Below are 8,328 nucleotides of genomic sequence, written 5' to 3'. Positions count from 1 at the left end.
CAGATTCACCAGGAGGGCTTACGAAAACGCAGATCGCTGGGCCTCAGCCCCAGAGTTTCTGATTCAGAAGTGTCACAGACATCTGAACCACAGTGACTCCATCTTGAATAAGAACTGAAGAAAGGAAGACCTGCTGGGTTACAATCCCAGGAGGCTAAGCACTCCTGGTCACAAGATGTTTAAGGCTGAGGGAACAGATTAATGATGCTTACTAACTAAACAGGACTCAGAACTTAAGGAAATCTCCTGATGTCCCAATATCTTAAGAACAAAACGCATTCTTAGTTTAAGAATAGGTTTCGCTTTAGAGATAATAGTATGTTCATAAATTTTTGCAAAAATAAATAGTTACACAAGAGAATAACAACACTAACAGCCTGTCACAAGCTTGTCATGAGCCTTTGTAGTAAAGCACATAAGGCCATTATTTTTAGCTCTGTTATCCTATACAAGCAAGCATTGTATTTGAGGTAGGGGTGTTCCTTCTCTTGCTTTTAGAGGACCGCCTACTCTGTAATAGAGAGAGAGAGGTTTCAACCACCTGAAAACTGAATCTCACAAAAAATAAGTTGTCAATTGTAATCAATTGAAGAAGTCCTGAAGCAGGAACTTGTTTGCTCTCAGGTGAGCTTACAGGTTTTGGGGGAGGGTAACTTGACTGTATGACACTTGCTGGATCATGGGAGTAAACTCATGTTCTGATTTGAAGTCAGAGAACTCACTGTGGCTTCCTGCCTCCATGCCCATCTGTTTCCCTGTGTCATTGGGATAACATCCAAATTCCTTGCAAAGGTCTGTGAGGCCCATAAACCTGGCCCCTGCCTGCCTTCCAGGCTCATTGCAGACACTCTCCCCTCACTCTTTAGGGAAGGCCACAGTGACCTTCTGGAAGCTCCTAGGACAAACCTGCTCCTTCCCCACCTCAGGGCCTTTGCACTTGCTGCTGCCTCTGCCTGCAACAACTCTCTCCACTTCCATCCTGTGCCTCTCATTCTACCCCCATACTTCCCTACCTTGTATCCCCATCTCCATCTCCTTTGTCAAGTTAATTCCTTGACAAATCACTGAAGGTACCCTGTCTTCCTAGAGCCTTTCCTGACAAGGTACCTGTCAATGCCCACACACCTGGTCATCTTGACTGCTCCTTCCTAACATTCAGCACGCAATGTGTTCTTCCATACTGGCCTCTGCTTAAGTGGGAGTTTCAGGAGGAGTGTCCAGTACCTAGTGCAGTGCCTAACACATAGGGAATAAATAAGCAAAGAACAAACAAACCAAGGAACCAGATCCAGAAGCCAAAAGCAATCAAGACCAGCCAGCGTCTGGCATCAGAGCACTGTCCATGACAGCAAGCTGCCAGAAGAAGGAGGAGTAAGGGTTTGGAACAAAGTCCAGGTGGCATAGAAAAGTACACCTTTGCAAAGAGCTTTTCCTTTGGACAGAAATGCCCTGCCTCCCCTTTTCTACCTGGAAAACTGCTTCTTACCCCTCCTGCTAAGTAAGCTTCCAGTAATGCCTTGTTTTGAGCCATCCCTAACCCCCTGCCTCAGAGAAAAAGTTATCATAGTACCAGGTTTGCAATTCAGTGCTGGGGTGGGGCGGGGCAGGACATGGAAAGAATTAACCACTCAACTAATAAATATTAGTGAGTGCTACCTATGCGCAGAGCAATGAGCTAGGCATGGAGATACAGTACACAGAAATCGTCTGTGCCACTCAGCTACTGCTCCAGCAAACAACAGCTACCTCCCTTATCCACGGGAGGTGCCAAGACCCCCAGTGGATGTCTGAAACCAAGCATAGTACTGAACCCAATCGCCGACCACATTTCTGTTCACATCTTCCACCCACGTTTTAGAACTTTTCCATCTTAACTAAGCATTTTTCACTGTAGCCATAATTTTTGCAGTTCAAGGTGCAACAGCAAAGCTAGCACAAATTTATTTTTCCTTCTTCACGATTTCTCAGATAAAAAATTTGTTCTTACCACAGATCTTAGCAATCTCAGCATACATTTTTTTTCTTTCTTAACTAAGTTGAGAACCTTCGCCTTTTCACTTAAAAGTAGCACTTGTGGTTTCTCTTCGGCATATTTGAATTGCCAGCATCATTAGTCTTGCAATACGGGGGCATTATTAAGTAAAAGAAGGGTTCCTTGAACACAAGCACTGCCATAATGCCACCTGACAGTCAATTTGATAATCGAGCCAGCTACTAACTGACTAACAGGGCAGGTAGTACACACAGAGGAGTGATTCATGTCCCAGGCAGGAAGCAGCAGGATGGCGTGAGATTTCATCACGCTACCCGGGACGGTGCCTAATTTACAACTGATGAATTGTTTATTTCTGGAATTTTCCATTAAATGTTTTCAGACTGTGGTTGACCTTGGGTAACTGAAACCTCAGAAAGAGAAACCACAGATGGGGGAACTACTGTGATGTTTTTTGGCCAGCTCACGTGTGCCAGCCTCTGAGATGGACACTTTCTATGGGCCCTGAGGAAGAAGCACAGCACAGAGCTAACACTGTGGCTTCTGGGTCAAGTAACTTCCTAATTTTGCGACTTAATGACTTTGGGTCCATCACGAAACCTCAAGGGCCCACATCTGTAAAATGAGGATAATAATTGTACCTACCTCACAGGATTATTGCGAAGATTAAATGAATACAGTGAAGGAATTAGCATGGTGCCTGGAACCTTTCAAGTGCTCAACAGAACGTTAGCAGTTATCTCATTTAATACTCCCAGCAACATAGAGACCAATATGACTATCCCATATAAAGACGGGGGAGCAGCAGACTTGGAGAAATTAAGTGATTCACCTAGTCACACCACTTAGCAGAAGGTTAAATTGCAATTAGAATCTGTCTCACTCGAAAACTAGGTTTCTTTCCAGTCTACCATTTACCCCATTCTTGTCCCCTACTTATCCCTCTATACAGTAGCCATGCACGTTTGTTTACTTATCGCTTTTGGCTGCTTTACAAATATAATAGCAAAGTAGTTGTGATAGAGATGACATGGCCCACAAGACAAAAATACTTGCTATCAGGCCTTTTACAGAAAAAGTTTACCAACCCCTGATCTATACAGCAGCTACCTGCTTATATATCTGTCTCCCTGAGTAGACAGTAAGTTCATTTGAACTGGGGTCTTATTTCTCTTTGAACCTCTAGGAAGAGTAAGCACACTTTTTTGCAAGAGTCTCAGTGTTGTTTAGATGAAACATGAAATGCAATTCCCTCTGAAAATCCTTATGCTCATTTTCTCTGACCCCAAACCCAGACCATAAGAGCCAATGGTCTCTGCCTGTTTCAGGAAGCACATGTATTAGTCAATAAGACTGAATGCTTCGGCCGGGCACAGTGGCTCATGACTGTAATCCCAGCACTTTGAGAGGCTGAGGTGGGTGGATCACGAAGTCAGGAGATCGAGAACGTCCTGGCTAACATGGTGAAATCCCATCTCTACTAAACATTCAAAAAATTAGCCAGGCGTGGTGGTGGGCGCCTGTTGTCCCAGCTACTGGGGAGGCCGAGGCAGGAGAATGGTGTGAACCGGGGAGGCGGAGCTTGCAGTGAGCCAAGATGGCGCCACTGCACTCCATCCTGGGTGAGAGCAAGACTCTGTCTCAAAAAAAAAAAAAAGACTGAATGCTTCTGCCAGTAGTTCGGAGGCCTAGAGCTGCCCCACTGGAGATACCCTTGGTGAAGTTGTTTCTGCTCCACCATAGAACCTTCCCAGGAGTGATGCTTTTGGATATGAACAATATATAAAAATCAATATTATTCCTACACATACCAGAATAACCAACTAGAAAATGTAAATTTAAGGAAATTCCAGTTATAATTTGTAAAGATCCATAATGTATCCAGGATTAGTGCTGTTTAAGAAAAAAAAAGTATGATCTTTACAAAGAAAATTATAAAATTTTAATGATGGACATAAAAATGGCCTAAGTAAATGGAGAGATAGACCATGTTCATAGATAGGAAGATGCAATACTGTAAAGAAGGCAACCCTTTCTCAAGTAGGGAGGCCTTTTGACTCTAGGTCCCCCAAACACTCTCCACCTCTTCTCTAAATAAAAGGTTTTTTAAAAATGTAGAGAGAGACAGAGACAATTTGTCTTAACAGAATAATGCCCAAGAATTTTAAAAATATTAATAGCTAGTTTTATGGAGTGCTTACCCAATAAACTAATAATCACAATGGCATTTTGAACTAAGTACTATAATCATTCCCATTCTACAGTAAGGAAACAGGCCCAAAGAAGTTAATCAGCTTACCCAAGGGCACACAGCTAGTCAGTGGAGCGAGGATTTGAATGCAGGCAGTCTGGCTCCAAGCCTGGATTATCAATTACTGCTGTCCACCACTTTCAAGATTTCTGTCACTCACCTGCCTTCTGAGAAACTTTGATGGTGGGCAAAGGGGGTGTGAAGTTGCAGCAAGCTCACTGTGAATTGCTGCACTTCAGCCCCTTCATCTGTGGGCCTCAGGAGAGTGTGTTCAGGGTAAACAGATATATTTTGTGTGTCAAGAGGAGGAGGCTGAGAACGAGGCTGTATGTGACTGATGAAGAATCCTCTTTGTTCTTAAAGGAAGTTTTTGCCCCTGATATGTGGGCCATACCCAGGGTCTTTAGAACCTCAAGGACGCCCTTCCTTCTCTTCCTGGATGCAGGACCCTGGCTCCCTGTAGGTCTGATTTATTTTTAATTCTGCTTCCCTCCTTCTCTCTTTTGGGACCTGTTAGTCTCATTCCTGTGCACTCTGTCCCACATGCACAGATTCAGCTCCTACTTCTTGTAAACCACTCTGAGAGGCAGGTGGGGAGGTGGACTAAGGGAGCGTTCTGTCCACCACTGTTCCATGTACCCTGGACAAGTCCTGGCACTAAATATCAGAGCCCATGGAAGGTGCCTGTGCTCAAATGACATCCCAGCTAGGTAAGGAGTGCAGTTGAGTCTTAATAAGACACATCCTCAGCCCTCAAGGAACACGGTCTAGAAAACTACTTCATTCAAGGCATAAGAATATCAAGTTTAGGGCAGAGGTGCAAAGTGTTTGTGGGGGGGAGGGAGGCATAGTAGTGAGGGGCTTCCCAGGTTCAAATCCCAGGTCCTGTACCCACCAGCTGTATGAACCTGAACAAACTGCCTGCCTGAGGTAGGCAGAATGATGGCTTCCCCAAAGATGTCCATGTCCTAATCCCTGGAACTTGTGAAAATGTTACCTTATATGGTAAGGGGGAATTAGCATTGTGGATGGACTTAAAGTTGTTAATCAACTGACCTTAAGACAGAGAAATTATTCTGAGTTATCTAAAGGGCCCAACGTAATCATGACAGTCCTTAAAAGTGGAAGACGGAGGCAGAAGAGAAAGGCAAAGTGATATGATGTGAGGCTCAACTCACCATTGCTGGCTTTGAGACGGAAGAAGGAGCCAGGAGCTAAGAAAGGCGGGTAGCTGGAAAAGACAAGGAAATAGATTCACCCCAAGAGGAAGAGAGGAAGAGAATGCAGCCCCGCTGACACATTGATTTAACCCAGTGAGACTCCTTTTGGACTTCTAACATGCAGAACGTAAGATAATTAATGTATTGTTTTAACCCACTAAGTAATTACAGTCAAAATAGAAAACTAATACACTGCCTAAACTCTATAAACCCCAGTTTTCTCATCTATAAGTTGGGGATAGTACAGATGCTCCTAGACTTACAATGGGGTTACATCATAATAAACCCACTGGAAGTCAAAGATGCATTTAATACACCTAACCTACCAAACATCACGGCTTAGCCTGTAAATGTGCTCAGAACCCTTACATTAGCCTACAGTTGGGCAAGATCATCTAACACAAAGTCTATTTTATAGTAAGTGTTGAAGAGCTCATGTAATGTATTGAATGCTGTACTAAAAGTGAAAACCAGAATGGTTGTATGGGTCCTTGAAGTATGCTTTTGGCTGAGGGCATATCACTGTCACACCACCAGAAGTCAGGGACCATCTGTACAGAGTTTGACCCAAAATGTTGGTATTATTATTATTGAGAGATTCAGTACCTTCATCCCTAGACGAGCACACCTAATATAGTTTGGCTCTATGTCCCTACCCAAATTGCATGTTGAAATTCAATCCCCAATGTTGGAAGTGGGGCTTGGCGGGAGCTGATTGGATCATGGGGGCAGTTTCTCGTGAATGGTGTAGTACCATCCCCTTGGTACTGTTCTCACAATAGTGAGTGGGTTCTCACAAGATCTGGTTGTTTAAAAGTGTGTGGCGTCTTCCCACTCCCTCTCTTGCTCTTGCTCTGGCCATGTGACTGCTCCCACTTCACCTTTCACCATGTTTGTAAGTTTCCTGAGGCCTCCCCAGAAGCCAAGCAGGTGCCATCATCATGCTTCCTGTACAGCCTGCAGAACTGTGAGCCAATTAAACCTCTGTTCTGTATAAATTACCCAGTCTTAGGTATTTCTTTATAGCAATGCAATAATGAACTAATACACCACCCAACCTCCTTTGGGACAAGCCCTCCTCTGTAGCTCAGGGTGTGTGGGCATCCCTCCTTACCTTTTTTTGAGGATGCCAGATTCTTCTTTCCCTAGAACCATTTGGCCCACCTTCCCTTGCCCTCCAAATTTCTGCTTTTTTTGGCCTCTAATTGTCCAATCTTTGATCCCGAGGTTGTGGGGCAGGTGAGGGCCTCTGGGACACAGGAACTGCAACCCACTTTTCACAAGAAATGTTGCCTTTGCTAAAAGACCAGGGTGTACAACTGGTATTAAGCAATGGCCCTATTTCCAGAGCTGGACTTAGGCAAATAATTATATATATATATTTATATATATATCCCTTGTGTAAAATTGCTGGGTGTTTGTATTTTCATTCATTCAAAGAACAGTAAGCTTTCTGATGCTGGATTTACAAAGATAAACAAGGGAGGGAAATCTGTTTCAATATTTATAAAGAAAGAAAGAGGCCAGGCACAGTGGCTCACACCTGTAATCCCAGCACTTTGTGGATCGCCTGAGGTCAGGAGTTCGAGACCAGTCTGGTCACCATGGTGAAACCCCGTCTCTACTAAAAATACAAAAAAAATTAGCTGAGCATAGTGGCGCGTGCCTGTAGTCCCAGTTACTCGGGAGGCTGAGGCAGAAGAATCACTTGAACCTGGGAGGCAGAGGTTGCAGTGAGCCAAGATCATGCCACTGCACTCCAGCCTGGGTGACAGAGTGAGACTCCATCTAAAAAGAGAGAGAGAGAGAGAGAGAGAAAGGAAGAGACCACTAAAAGTAAATTTAATACCAATGTTTATTAGGGCAGAAAAGAAGAGGAAAAAAAATAGATGACAAAACAACTCAGCAACCCCAAGTGGTATGCTTCACTACTCTGAACAAGGATTCCCCAAATTCCTTAGGGCAGGCAGCCTGCCCCAACTCTGGGTCTGGGAGTTCCAGCTCCATCAGCCCCAGGTAAGATTCTAGTTGTTTCCACTCTTGCAAACTGATGGAAAGACCTTTGGCAGGTGTCTATGCTTTAAGCTATTGGTTTCAGTGACTTATGCAGGTTAGTAAAATGAAGCAATATATATATTTGCCATTTCCAAGGCAATCTTTGATATGCCCACAGTTCACAAGGTCTGAAGACATCCATTTCCGCAATTTAAAAACAAATGTAAAAAGCAGCCTTGTCTTGTTTCAACATTATCCAGGTTGTTGTCTATTAAAATGCTTGCTGAAAAAGAACAAGAAAATAACATTAGGATAATGACAATGATTGTGGTGGTGGTGGTGGTGGTGGTGATGATGCTGGTGGTAATAGTGATGATGGTTATGATGGTGGTGGTAGTGATGATGATGATAGTGGTGGTGGTGGTGATGGTGATGATTATGATGATGGTGGTGGTGATAGTGGTAATGGTAATGATGGGGTTGATGGTGATGATGGTGGCAGTGGTGTCGATGATGGTGGTGGTGGTGATGATGGGGTTGATGGTGATAATGGTGGCGGTGGTGACGATGATGGTGGTGGTGGTGGTGATGATGGTGATGATGGGGGTGATGGTGGTGACGGTGGTGATGGGGGTGATGGTGGTGACGGTGGTGATGGGGGTGATGGTGATGGTGGTGGTGGTGATGGTGATGATGGTGGTGAGAGTGGTGGTGGTGGTCATGGTGGTGGTAATGATGATGGGGACAATGGTGGTGACGGTGGTGGTGATGGTGGTGGTGATGGTGATGATGGTGGTGATGGTGGTGGTGTTGGTGATGGTGATGATCGTGATGGTGGTGATTGTGGTGGTGGTGATGGTGGTGATGGT

The 8,328-nt window shown here is 44.4% G+C and overlaps 1 protein-coding gene across 4 annotated transcripts in view; it reads right to left on the bottom strand.

Moving 5' to 3' along the window:
* Positions 1-7,303: 7,303 nt before the first annotated feature.
* C16H17orf67 (chromosome 16 C17orf67 homolog) overlaps positions 7,304-8,328 on the bottom strand; it is a 42,715-nt gene continuing 41,690 nt past the window's right edge. For all 4 annotated transcript variants that reach the window (XM_028836316.2, XM_077971014.1, XM_028836317.2 and 1 more), the window contains one exon: positions 7,304-7,742. The gene's annotated coding sequence lies outside the window, so the exon portion shown is untranslated. The remainder of the gene's footprint in view (positions 7,743-8,328) is intronic.

This window comes from Macaca mulatta, chromosome 16 (assembly GCF_049350105.2).
Source record: "Macaca mulatta isolate MMU2019108-1 chromosome 16, T2T-MMU8v2.0, whole genome shotgun sequence".
Taxonomy (NCBI): Eukaryota; Metazoa; Chordata; class Mammalia; order Primates; family Cercopithecidae; genus Macaca; species Macaca mulatta.
The sequence above is the reverse complement of the archived record's forward strand: the minus strand, read 5'-3'. Positions and strand labels throughout refer to the sequence as shown.